Source organism: Myripristis murdjan, chromosome 8 (assembly GCF_902150065.1).
Source record: "Myripristis murdjan chromosome 8, fMyrMur1.1, whole genome shotgun sequence".
In the NCBI taxonomy this organism is placed as follows: Eukaryota; Metazoa; Chordata; class Actinopteri; order Holocentriformes; family Holocentridae; genus Myripristis; species Myripristis murdjan.
The window spans coordinates 30247281-30262242 of NC_043987.1; positions in this window are offsets into that span (position 1 = coordinate 30247281).

Sequence of the window (14962 nt, forward strand, 5' to 3'; positions counted from 1 at the left end):
GTGTGTGTGTGTGTGTAGGGAAGGGGATGGTGGGGTATAATGATGTGCTGAGTTGCAAGCTTTGCTTCGCTCAAATGGAGTAGCGGTCATATCAGTGTCTTCTAAGTGCAGCAATTTGCTCGCAGCCGACCCAGACCAAGTCCCCCTGATTCAAACATATTTAATTATAGTCACTGCCCGTGTGCACGGTGTAGTCTACCTAATGGAGAGATGGATGGGCAGTTTGATAATGCTTACTACAATCTGTACTATTAATTTAAGTTCATAAGGATTCATGTCAGACTCAAAAGATTGGTAAATTCAATTTAGGTGGGCTTACACTCGACACTACAGCCACACATGCAGGCAGCAGAGAGTTTGGGATAAAAAATCATCTGAGGGGACAAAATAGTTCCTGGATGTTTCATATTTCACTGATACAAGTGATTATGTCCAGTAAAATGTTGCTTTTTTGTAACCATAGATCTGCTGACAAGAAAAACAATCTTAAATTTCAGTGATAACTTATTGTGGCTTTTACTTAATATAATGCAGATCCAATGCAGATGCACACTCTTTAATCTGGTTTCCTGCCAGAAGGCAAGTGAAATCATAATTATGTAAGGAATATTAAGACGTATTACACACACCAGTACGAACAATGAACCTTTCGCAATATTCCAAAGTGAGAAAAATTCACTCAACATCTTTTATCTAGCCTTACAGAGAAAACTGCACTGGGTGCCTTTAAGAAGATAAATATTACTCTTTTTAAAATTTGTATTAAAGAGTGTGCATCAGCAATCATTTTATCAGCTGTCAGCATATCTCTTTTCTTTTTGCTTCTTAAGGAGATCATTGAACAAAGTACGGTGATCATAATGCAATCGCTCTCTGTTTAAAGCTGCACAAGGCAGTTTTGTGGGTTGCAATAGACTTTCTGACACATTTGAACTTCAGTACCCAGAAGTCAAGATAACACTGGTAAACTTCAAACACCTCATATTTCAATCTGAAGTCTTTATTTGGCAGATTGACCACCAGTGACCATCAGACGTTAATATGTGCAATAAGGGGAAACTTGCAGGGTTTTATGGTCAGCCGAGTGGGACGCTCTGTTCTGACACAGCCCCGGTTTGTTATTTTGGTTGCATTTTCTACCTAAAAAATATTGCCTGGTGCAGCTTTAAGCCTGCGTCGTACCTGCTGAGCTCTGGCCCCTTTCTAGTTAGCATTCTCTCAGCACTTGATACCCCGCCCTGCAGGAGTCATCGTCACGCTGTGCCAAAGAGTGGAGTGTGTGCCAAGCTGCATTGGGACAGTACTGCCTTTTAGCCTGTATCTCCAGCAAAGTGTGTGTGTGTGTGTGTGCGTGTGTGTGTGTGTGTGTGTGTGTGTGTGTGTGTGTGTGTGTGGTGTCTGCTAACAAAAAGTGATTCGTGGACAAAATGGTTTGGGGGGGGGGCCTTTGTTTGAGGAGCTAAGCTGGTGTTATGGAACTAAATCAGCACTTCATTTCCGACGCCATAACCAGTGCATGTTTACAGTATTTATCACAGAATGCTTTTACATATTCCTGTAGCCTCATTTAGCAGGACGGCTAATTGAGTAGCACTTTGTACATAAACAGTATGAGATATTGTAATATGTCGCGCCCCCCCCCACCTTCCTCCCGCTCCGAAAAACAAACAAACAAACATCCTCCTTTCTCTTTGCATTGTCATTGCAACATGACTGATCCACAACCAACTTGGTGCCAAAAGCGCATGCTGAGATGAATCATGGATTAACAAGATGTTGCTGCTTTGAACCTTTGGGCTGGGCTGTCCCGACGAGGCTGATGACTGACAGTGATTGTGCACCAGTTGTACGGCGGCAACGGGCGCAGAAGTGAGGCGAGGTCAGACCCCGGAGACGTAAGAGGGTCCCAAGCATCGACTCCCATTCACCCCTCCACTCTCTCTACTGTATGTAGCATGCCTGTTTACTAATCACTTTATGCAAAAATGGTCTCAGTTCGATGTCAATGCAAATGCTAGCTTTCAAGATTTTGCTATGGTTGTATGATTTTGTATGAAACCTGCTTGCGCTACCTCTCGAAAATTGCCTAGGCCTATGAGTGTTTTTATCAGATACGCCTCACGTTTGTTTCACTTTAACTTTTGTTGATTTCAAATTGACTGTTAAATCCCTTGTGCTATTGTTTGTATTTTGCTCTGTTGTGCTACTACTGTTACTATTGGAGTTACTATTGTTTCCACTATTTGCCTAGTTGTCATTCTAACTATATTAATAGCATTTTTTTTTTATCGCACGAATTTGAAAACAAAGACATTCCCACAAATCTATACAGCCACTTAGCCTTCATTCATCTGGCACACGGTCTGTAAATAGATAACCTCCTGTGTATATCTGGACACAAACAGCCACCGGAGGAAAGCTTTCAAGTAGCCTAGACTAGAAAATGAAGGGATCTTGACAGATGTGGGAAAGACAACTTTGGAGTCTGAGTAGATCCACAGATATTCTTCAGATTTACGTATACATCAACTGGGTGGAAACAGATTGCATGTAAAAAGATTATAGGAACTAAAAAAATGTTTGAAGGAACAATGCATTTGGATTGTTGTATTGTGAAACTTTATAAAAGCTGAAAAAATCATTAATACTTATTACAGTCCAATTAGACATAAAAAAAAAAAAAAACATGCAATTCATTCAAGATGCAAAATAATCCAAGAGTAGAAAGAGGGAAAGCAAACACATTATATCGGTGAGGTTGGGTATTCTGATTTTATTGTTTAACCACACAGGATTATGCTTTGAAAATACCTTTCCCAAACTTGTATGTAGGTGTTTCTGAAGGTGTGACTAGTAATGACACGTTTACGGCTGACTCAGCTCTGAAAGAAGTCAGAGCAACTCGTAAATGGGAAAATCTGCTGCAGGACCTTTTACGTGGAACAGTGCACACAGTCTTCTGCACAGTGAACGCTGCATAGATACTGTACTGACTGGTGAATTTGATGCACCCAAGACTTTCAGTAGCGCCCAACTTAATAGACGTTATATTTTCTTGTAAGTTCTCGTTTATTTTTCTGTGATTGCTCAGGTTTTTTCTTTTTTCTTTCTTTCTTTCTTTTGTAAATGCCCTTTTGAACACCTAATTATACCTAATCTTGTATTTTTCTATTTCTATTTCTCATTCTCTGGACCTCCTTTCTATCTATAGTATGGTTTGTAATTCTCAGTATAACTTGCTTCCTGTTTACATTTTGAAACGGTGAGGAAGAAGCCGTACGCATGAATGGCCACAGACTATCAGCCACTTTCATTGTGCTCTTTTTGTAACTGATTGCTGTCTTCTGAAATCGGACTTTTGGTGCCTGTGCATGCCTTAAATTGACTAAAGCATACAGAATGAGTATAGATGTACACATGTTAATCAAAGACACCCTGTGTTGATCTTGACAAATGGTATTGAGTATTTGATCATGTTTGAAGGGAATAAACCCCAGTTGACTACCACCTTGGTTTCACAAGCTGTTGAATCCCATTTATGCATGCAAGGACAGGCATCACATCACATATCAGGTGCCATAACACACTCTCTGGTGTTTTATGTATCATGCATTTATTCAATGGGTCTGAGCAGCTGATTGTATTTCTAGATGCACAAATTACAGTGTACCTCTTGTAATTATAGGGTAACAAGTGTCGCTTTATTTTACAGCCCACACATCTTGTAGTTGCTGTACATTAATACATGGAAAAAGCCCCCCCAGTAATTACCCTGTATTTATGGTGAGCACAGTGATAGACACATCATAACTCTTCAATAAGTCCTTCATTATTACAAAATTGTTATCCCTAATTTGCCATCATTTGATTTTGTTACGCTGTAATTACTCCATAACTGCAAAATAGTTACACTATAATTGGTGGGTTGTCAAAGAAAATGCTACCATGTTGCTGTATACAACTCGTCTGTCTCAACAGAACTGAATCCACATGGAGAGTTTCTGCTCTGCTCTTTTTTTTGTTTTATCTTTCGATGAGGTCGATTTGGGCTCACCTGGAATAACGCCTACCACGTCCCAAGGCCGAGTCCTTACCGCAGCGACCTGGGCTCGAATCCGGCCCAGACCCTTCGCCGCATGTCCTTTTTTTTTTTTTTTTTTTTTTTTTTTTTTTTTTTACAACCACAGTATCTGGTCAGCTGCCATCATTGTCTTGTAAGCACATCTCATCTAGTAGAAGCTGGCTAGCTGCATGGCCAAAATTAAGTGATAATTCATGACAAGGGGGTCTGTTACAGAAAAATAGCAATGAAGGGCACCGAGGTGATTATTTTTTTGATAACAGCCCACCTCGGAGTGGATTACCCCACTTATTACAGAGCTTGTAGGGCGGCCGACATGCCAACATGATGGCAGTAAAAGCAAAGAAATTACAATAAAACTTTTTTTTTTCGCAGGTGGGAGGTGTCATCATGTTATGTTTCGAGGTCACCAAGTAGCTAAGTTAGCTGATGCAGCGCAGCGAGAAAACAGGCCTACGAGAGGTGCTCACGCGCTGCTGTCACCGGGGTTATTTTAGCTCCACATCCCTGTCTCTAGTGTTGGAGGCGGAGATTAACAGCGGTCGCACTGTTTTGACACTGGATGTAGTCAGTCAACTGCTGAATTTACTTTTTTTCTGCACATCGAGCTTGTTTTCTAACCCACAACACACACACATCAAGGCTTTCTTTGGTGAAGCTCTTTAATTTGGAGCGAACAGGCATGGTGATGAGGCCGTGGCCTGACGACGTCCTTGACAACGGTCTGTTATTCAGAAATAACGAACCGCAGAATGCCTTAATTTGATCACTCGGAATCAGGTTTTCTACATAACCACATCATAAAATCTGCTAGATGAGCCTTCTGGCTAGTGGGCGAGCGAAGTTTGATCAGGTTCACCGAGCTGGTGCTTTTCAAGATACAGCTCCGAGTGGTTTGGCTTAGAAACTTGGGCTAGAAGCAAGATAATTTACTGTATCACAGAAACCTTGGGAACAAAACTACCTTATCAGCAGTGTTTTTTTTTTTTTTTTTTTTTTTTTGGCAATTAAAGTAGCAACGTTCTGCCGCAAAGTTGCTTAAAGTTGCCAGATGACACCATCGACTAATTTGCATGCATTTGCTGCAGACCCTGCTTTTAGCGGAGCCGGGGGCTGCAGTGTGTATGGGAAGCCTCGTGATCATTAGAGCTCTGTGAGTTAGACAAGCAAGCAGCACAAATCAGGATTAACCATGAAGATTTGTTGCTTTTGGACATAATAACATTGTTTTCCATGGTCAGAAGAAGTAAATATAATGATGACTATCAGTTTCCAGAGCATTAGTGATAGGTCTGCAGCCAAATGACAACCACTTATATCAGATATCTGGATTTCTAGCCTGGTTATTATATATTTAGTAATTTTGTTTGCACAGTTATTCATTCAGCAGACCACCATGACAGTCAGGTCAAATCTTCTTCTTGGCAATATTTTTGTTCACTACAACCACATCATAGAAGAGACTAAATTATTATCTGTGTAACATTTGTGGATCCCTCGACTCTTACCTGCTGAATAATGAATACAGGCAGTAAACTTTCACCACAGAAATCCAACATTTTAAAGCTTTTAATTTCATTATAAGATCAAAACTTGACGCCTTGTGGGCAAATTTTCTCTTTGTAGCAGCACAGAACCTGCCGTTTCAACAACAACAACGCTAGTATAAATAAAAACAAGAGTTAGAATGAAATATGAAAAATAAGAAAGAAAATTAACGACAGCATGATAAGAAGTGTGCATTGTATTCACATAGAAAAACCTACAGAAGGCCATAGATAGAGAAAGTAATGTGTTGTAAAAACCTGTTCACCTCATATTCAGTTAATAAACGTATTTGTCTTCAATTTAAAATTACAGGATATATGCATACCCCTAAATATGAAATTAACATTGACACCAAAAAATAGTCTAGGGCCAATAACGAGTGCTTTTCTTTTCTTTTCCTCTGTTTTCTTTTCTTTTTTCTTTTATCTCATCTTTTATGTTATCATTTTTTTATATATAAAATTATAATCTCTGCTATCTTAAAAATATCTTTTCTACAACTAGATGTTTGGCCTTGCTCTCTTTTATTGCTCACTTCTTTATGTGAGATGGAAAAGAGAGAGAGAGAGAGCAAGAAGTGGAAAGATACAGAGCGAGTGGGTTTCATTTATTACGCTGTGTTTCTAGGACAATCCGGTTGTCATGGCAACAGTTGGTAGGGAGGGAGAGCAGCTGAGGATGATGGGATAGGGCGGGAGGAGAGGGAGGTCTGACTCCTCACTGTTAAAAGAAAAAAAAAATCCATCTCATTTGAATTTTAAATTCGTATAAATTATTAAGAGACTCTACCACTGTGGCTGGAAGAGGAGCAGAGTGACATAGATGGACATGACAGAGAGAGAGAGAGAGAGAGAGAGAGAGAGAGAGAGATGAAAAGGAAAGACAAAGGAGCTTGTGAAGGAATGGATGATATGTTATGAAGAGGAGAGAAGAGGGGAAAAAGGGCACAATGCCGGTCAAAACGAAGATGCTGTCAGGTGGAGAGCGTGCGTTAAGTCGTCATGAAAACCAAAGATGTAATTATGTAACTGAGATGAATGGAGCTGCGGCCAGGACATTGATACAAACTGTCAGCAAAAGACAGAGAGAGAGAGGGAGAGAGAGAGAGAGAGAGAGAGAGAGAGAGAGAGGTAATAAAATGAAGAGAAAAAAATGCAGAGAGAGAAAGAGGAAACAAATAGGTGGGAACGCAAAGAGACAAAGGCAGGCAGGCAGGGAGGGAGAGCGATGTAGATGGAGGTGGGGGCGGCAGTGTGTCATAATGCAGTTGTGTGTGGTGAGATGGAGCGGCAGGGAGGAGGGGGCTGCACATATTAGGTGAAAACAAAGGGAGAGAGGGGACTAAATGGTCCTGTGTCCAAGCCACATGCAGTGTTGGATGGGTTTCATGTTGTCAAACTGTCAAAACTAGGCAACTCAGCGACTGGAGATAAAACTGAATAAAATAAAACTCGGTTTGCAAGAGCTTGCATGCGCCATTATCCAAGTGTAAGCCTGGAAAACTGAATCAAGACCACCTCAAATATGTTAAATCATGTTAAAATGCAGGTTTTCTGTCCCTCTTTGTATTGTAGTGAATGTGTGTGTGTGTGTGTGTGCGTGTGCAGGGCAGTGAGTCCAAGAAGGAGTGTAATCACTCTTCATTGCAGTATCTCCCTGTTAGATCTAATCTGAAGTGCAGTGAGAGGCAGCGAGAGAGTCAAAATGGCTTAGGAAAGAAGGAGACAGAGCTTTGGCAGTAGATATCCCCATAAAGCGTGCTGAGCCAGCAAAGACACAAAAGAAAAAAAAAAAAAGAAAGAAGAAGAAGAACAAGACAAACCCTATTGAATTCCACTGGAGATCCTGCAGTTACTCTTTAAAAGGCAACCTATCCCAAATATAAGAGTCAAAGGGACGGATCAGACACATTGCATTGTGTTTGTTGCGTTCACTTAAGTGTACGCAATCATCACACACAGGTTTCTAATATATTTCAGATGGAAAGCCACACTGCAACATGGGAGATAGGAGGAGAGCGGAGGAGGGGCTGGGGAGGCGAGCCAGAGGAGGATCTCCAGGGAGACTCAGGAAGCATTTCAGACAAAGTGATGCACAGCTCCTCCGCAACCGCAGACCTGCTCTGGGAGAAGAAGCCTCCGCTCGGGAAGAGCTTCTTCATGCATGAGGACTGGATGGGCTGTGGATGAGAATTTTCTCTTTTTTTTTTTCTTTTTTGGATTGATATAATTTCTCCCCAAGTACAACAACAAATAAAAATTCTGTGCAGAGGTAAAACAATGCGACAACAGCAAAGTGTGTCACAAGTAATACATACATTATATAATGCAATCCCTTTACAGAGTGAGACATTCATACCCCCGGCAATACATATCATTCCACAATACAAGTCAAAAGGCACCGTTGTTGCATTTGATTTGATTTGATTTGATGTTTTTTTTTATTTGATTTGATTTTTTTATTTTATTTTATGTTATTATTTTTTATTTTATTTTATTTTATTTTATTTTGTTTTGTTTTGTTTTGTTTTGTTTTGTTTTGTTTTGTTTTGTTTTGTTTTGTTTTGTTTTGTTTTATTTTATTTTATTTTTTTTTATTTAATTTAATTTAATTTAATTTAATTTAATTTTGTAAGGGAACCCACCTTTTTAAAATGATTATGACCCAACATCAAGCAGAGTTAAAGTATACTTTATTTTATCTCAGTAAAAATAAATTTTCCCCACAAACTGGCATAACCCTATGTCTTTTAACCCTATAAAGCCTGAACAATGAAAACTTTTTGAAATTGAACCCTTTATTTAGTCCTATAACAATATATATATATATATATATATATATATATATATATATATGCACACACACACACACACACACACACATATATATATATATATATATATATATATATATATATATATATATATATTATTATTATTATTATTATTATTATTACATGACCTTTCTGGTGTATGATATCTGATATGTACTTGAATTGCCAATGGTATGGTCCAGGGTTAACAGGGGAAGTGTTCAAAGGTATACAACAGTATTTTGGTCAAGTATTGATTAAACTGAAAACAAAAAACGGAATTGAAAATGTGTATCATATATGATACAAATGGCTTTATAGGGTTAACCCAATAAACAGCGATACACTGACTATCTCACATCAAATTGATTAAAGAGGTAAATTCTTGGTATTTGTTTGTTTTGTTGAAGTTTGTTTTGTTGAAATTGAAATTAATAACTGGCATGACACAGTGTCATTTTCTCAGTCTGAGCTTACTTTCTTCATATGTGCTCTCAAAAGACCTTTTTTCAACAGTATTACCAGAAATACATTCACAATACATTCATTGTTGCTGAAATCAAAATCATCAGAACAAAATGGTCACAATAATGTCCTCGGTATAGTCTCATTGTAACTGTTCTACTCAGTTTTGTTGCATTCTAAAATGTATTTTATATGGGTAATTGTTGCTTTATTTAGCAGTCATTCGATCAGCTGCCTTGTAAATGTCATTGATCCTAAATGCCATGCAGACCTGAGGTGAATCCTCATGAAACCTGGACAGACATCTGTGAGGGACAGGGGACATAGACAGGGAGATTAGAAAAGATTGAGAGAAAAATATATCAGGGGAGACAGTTAGAGAGAATTACAGTCAACCTTGAGGGATTTTATTAGCCTCTCTTGACTGAATTAGCTAATCGATAAATTGAATTAAAGGGGAGCCACCTCTCCTGCCTGATCTGCATCTGCTTGGCCACAGTCACCGGCGATACTGGCGTCCCAGATCGAGTCCTAATGCAGATATGAGAGAGGAAATGGCCCTGATAACATCCTCCGCCTAATGAGCGTGTGGTCCCAACTTGGAAATGTGGATCATACTAGAGCACGACGTGAGCTTCATCGACTCATTGAGTGCATTTCTAACATTTCTTTTTCTTTTTTTTTTTTTTTTTTGGTCTAATTAGATTTTTCTGTGGTTGAACTGCAAAGGAATTTCAAAAGGAGAATAACTTTCTGGGCAAATTAAATACTTGTGCAGTTTAACACCCTGCATGGGATGTTACAGCGTCTGCACGATGCTACGTTTTAGGATATACTCCATTATTTTTGTAGAAATTAATATCCATAAATCCATTTTGCCGCTCTCTGTCTTTATAACACCATCACGCTTCAGTCTACATCCACTTCGTCAAAGCTTTTACATCTTTTACATCCACAGTTATCAGGTCAGATGCTCTGCTATGCTTTCCTGCTGCATAGGAAGTGATGCATTTTACAAGTCTGGCTACAAGTCAAGAAATTAAGTTAAGCCCTTAAGTTGAGTGTGTAAGCAGTGAAAATGTCTTTTTATGAACCGAAAACATGCTGTGCCCCTCACACACACAGACACACACACACAGACACACACACACACACACACACACACACACACATACTCTCACCTCATGTCTCTCTATCCCACACTGCTCACCGAGTCAATGGAAAATGAATTTTGGCTCCATCTAATGGACAAAAATGGTCATTGCACGTGTAGTCTCAACCCTGGTGTGTAACAGCTACTTTATCTCAGTTTTACCTAAATAATAATAATAATAATAATAATAATAATAATAATAATAATAATAAAAATAAAGAATATAAAATCCATGTTTTATTGTTTAGCTGTGAAAAGGAAGCCGTTTATTAACCAATTCAACACGAGTTCAACGCTTTTAACAATAATTATAATAATATTTGAATCATAACAACTCAACAAGCTTTATTGGTACTTGATTACTAATTATAGGTTATTACAGTTTGTACTGCATGTTTACATGTTTGTGATTACATGCAACACTTACATTGTAACTACAGACATTGTAATTATGATTATGATTATAATTATTATTATTGTTGTTGTTGTTGTTGTTATTATTATTGTTATTATTATTATTCGTAGTAGTACAGGTAGTAGCGGTAGTAGCATTATTATTGTTTACAGATGTACATGCTGTGATTCTGGATATGTTGTTTTCTGTTTATGATATCTATGTTGAGTTCAAGTAATTTTTCCTCTGATTTCTCTCCGGTGTTCCTTCATCTCTATTGGGGTGAGGTGAGTTTCTCCTCGATAACTGCTGTTGGAGGCGATCTTGATGTAAATTTTGTCACAGGGTCACAGAGGATAGCTGGCTTAAAAAAAAAAAAAAAGAAAAGAAAAGAAAAGAAAAGTCTTAACAGCGCTCAGTTGTATATCAACACCAGTTTGAACAGACATTTGGTTTTATTTGACATATTTTAAAAGTGCATTTCCTGCCTTGTCTACATTTTTCGATTATTGTTATTGTTTTTGTTATTATTATTTTTTTTACCTTATCTTTTGAAACTTGACAATTATATCAGATCTGTTTTTTGTTTGACTTTCCTTGTGTGTGTGGAATATAAATAAATGGAACTTTTTTTTTTTTTAAAGACTTTAATTTTTTTTTAACTTTTTAATGGAAAAAGGAGCAAACCAGATTGTAGTAAAATAAAAAAAAGAAAATTATATATTAATTAGTGTGCTTGTATTAACAACATAATAACATATGCTAAGACATGTAAATAACATATATAAGTTTTTTCATATATTTCACAGAAAAATCAAGACAGTGTGGGAATGGGAATGTAGTGTTTAGAAACACACACACACACACACACACACACACACACACACACACACACACACACACACTGTCAGCACCGTTTTTAAGCTGTACATCTGCAGATTATTTTGATTCAACTCGTGTGGAGACTTTGACTTTGACAGTTTTTCCTTAATATGGGCCACCATCCTCACTAAACTGAACACTGATTGCATGAATGTCTGATTTTAATGACTTCAAAGTCATATTTAGACTCTTTCATGAACAGAGTGAAACTTACACAAGAGCTTTAAGATAATTTCGAAACACACCAACATTTGAATTAAAAACAAACAAACAAACAAACAAACGAACAAACAAACATAAAAAAACCCTGCTGAAATGTTCAACAATATCAGAAATGTCAAATAGTCTTCAGTGCTTAAGTTTTTTAAATCAATTTATTTACTTGCTTAATTACTTTTATTTTGAAGTTAAAAACAGGAAATTCGATTACAGACGTTCCGTTGAAAAATAACAACTGTGGGGCGGGGGCTGAGCAGCACGCGCTGTCTGTCTTCACTTACGTCCGCAAAGAAGATTGAAAACCAGCAGCTGCTCTCAAATTGGTACCAGTTTCCATTCACTTGTCAAGTGAGCAGGAAGCAACATGTCTGGCCGCGGCAAAGGAGGTAAAGGTCTGGGGAAGGGAGGCGCCAAGCGCCACCGCAAAGTTCTCCGCGACAACATCCAGGGCATCACCAAGCCCGCCATCCGCCGTCTGGCTCGCCGCGGCGGAGTCAAGCGCATCTCCGGCCTCATCTACGAGGAGACCCGCGGGGTGCTCAAGGTTTTCCTGGAGAACGTCATCCGCGACGCCGTCACCTACACCGAGCACGCCAAGAGGAAGACTGTCACCGCCATGGATGTGGTCTACGCTCTCAAGAGGCAGGGCCGCACCCTCTACGGCTTCGGAGGCTAAACACCAACAACCATCACAACAACACAAAGGCTCTTTTCAGAGCCGCACACAAGGAACTTAAGAGATGACTTTCTTAAACTTAAAGTAACGACCCTCAACAATATCGAGGTTAGACAAAGGTGGCGCATTATTAGCGACTATTAGCCGTCAACCTCTTATAATTGGTTTCACAGTTTTCTGCACTTTAAAAACTAAGGTCTGCATTGTATTTAAAGTGCTTGCAACTACATCTAAATAAAACAATTTAACATTGTCTAAAAATTGTAAGAATGTATGTTCAACTCCATGTATACACATGAACTTAATCTTTGCATCATTCAAAACTAATACAGCTAAAAGTTTCTTAACTATTACTGTAACTATAAAATCAGAATACTTTATTGATCCCCAGTGGGAAATTACTTTTTGTTATAATAACTCCCACTCCAAGTGTAAAGTAAAAAGAGCAAATAGTAAAGAAAAATAAAGAAAGGAATATAAATATATATAGAATAAAAAAAAGAAAAAATATATGTACAAGTGCAAACATGGACAGGAGTTATTGCACTATAGGTTATTGCACATAAGTATGGTATTGAATATGGATTATTGCACAGAGGGAATTTGCACAAGAGTTAGTTTATGGGCCAGCCCACTGACTCAGAGTGTCTGACACTCAGAGTGAGGAGTTGTACAGTTTGAAGGCCACAGGCAGGAATGATTTCCTGTGTCGCTCTGTGGTGCATCGTGGTGCGATCAGTCTGGTGCTGAAAGAACTCCTGTGTCTGACCAACACGTCATGGAGCGGGTTGGACACATTGTCCAGGATGGCTTTCAACTTGTGAAGCATTCTCCTCTCTAGCACCACCGTCAGAGAGTCCATCTTCACTCCCACAACATCGCTGGCCTTGCGGATCAGTCTGTTGAGTCTGTTAGCGTCCGCTACCCTCAGCTTGCTGCCCCAGCACACCACAGCATAGAGGTGTGCTATGCAACTATGGTGTGCTATGCAACTATGCATCAACTATATAATTTACTGCATACGATGTCCCAAGACTTGATTTACTGACTTCAACCCTTTTGGGGGGCTTAAATCATTCATGAATGTCCCAAGGGCTTAATCAAAATGTTAAAAATTTAATTTAAAATGCAAAGATGTTTCTTTGGATCTAATGGGCTTGTAATTCTTTGTCCTACGTTTCATTTTAAATTAGACCTTTCATCTCTATACTTCATCACATCAGAAAAGCTAACCAGAAAGTCAGAGGCGGTCCTGGCTAGTTTTGCGCCCTGGGCGAACCGTCCCCCACCCCCACCACATAAGGCCTATCATTTGTTAACATCCTATTAACTAAGAATAACACACTAGAAATTACTCATAAAGCTATATCACATATAGCTTACAAAATGTCATGTCAGTGTATAGGAAGTTATTTAGGTTACCATAGACCCACGTATAGCAAAAAAAAATTAAAATTCCACAGTCAGGACGTATTGTTTACCAAATCCACAGACTAACAGGCCAATGTGAACTTGCACTTGTTGTGTTGCAAACACAAACTAGCCTATGGGTGAAATTAATTCCATGACATGATGCCTAAAATTCTAATAGTTGCTAGTTCAGCAAAACTAAAAACCAAAAAAAAAAAAAAAAAACTTCTGTGGCTAAGTGGCAATATATTAGCAAGAGGCTAATAAATAGGGTATAGGCTACTGTTTCATTACATGCACAATTAACGTCACGCATAGAGACTTGCATACCTTTATCTTTTGAACGTTTCTCCTCTTCTTCTCTCCTTCTCTTTCTGAACTGGGCACCTGATGGTTTTTTTTTGGCCTTTTGTCCATGATACTCCATTGACTTTTTGTTGTTGTTGTTGTTGTTTGGCATTTTCACATAACCCAATAAATTACATGTAGCTATAAGGGGTCTATATTAATTTTATGAATGAAATACAATTTATTTGGAAGCAGCAGTTTGTGTTGTTTGGCCTGGGATCTTTCATATCAGAGGTTAGTCTATCCCCCGCCCCCCTCCCCTTTGCTTTTCCTGAGACTCACAACCTGCGCACAGCCTCTGCAGTCGCAAGTTGATCCCCCGCGCCCCCCTCCCCCTTGCCTTTTCTTCTGACACACACGACCTGTATACATGACTCTCAGCAGCAAGTTGACGTGATAGTAGAGGCGCCTTAGCGCCCACTGCACCAACTTGACATGGAAATGAGCGATATTAGTGTAGAAACGATTTTTTTTTTTTTTTTTTTTTTTTTGCGGACGCACTTTTTTTTTTTTGGACGGCGCTTGTGCGCCCCCAAGTAGATTGCGCCCTGGGCGGTTGCCCACATTGCCCATAGCAAAAACCGTCCCTGCAGAAAGTCTTATGTTGACATTCATTTAACTACAAATCCAAGAGCTGCTCATCAACAAGGAAACAGTCTAATAAATGACATCATGTATTTAAATAACAGGATGAATTTCATTTCTATTCCTGATTTTCATCCAAGTCTACATTGAACAAACGAAAAAAAAAAGTTTTATCTGGTGTAAGAGATTTGGGGGGCTTTGTTTTTGACACGCTCTTACTTTGCTGCTGAAGCTGAAAAGACGTTGAATGAAGAGGGGGGCAGCAGTCGGCGGGCGGTGTGGGGTGACTGTCGTCAGCCAATCATACAGATGGAGCGGCGCAGTGAACGTGACGTCATCGGGTCAATATCCAGCGGCGGCGGTGCACTCGGACCACATGAGCTGTGAAG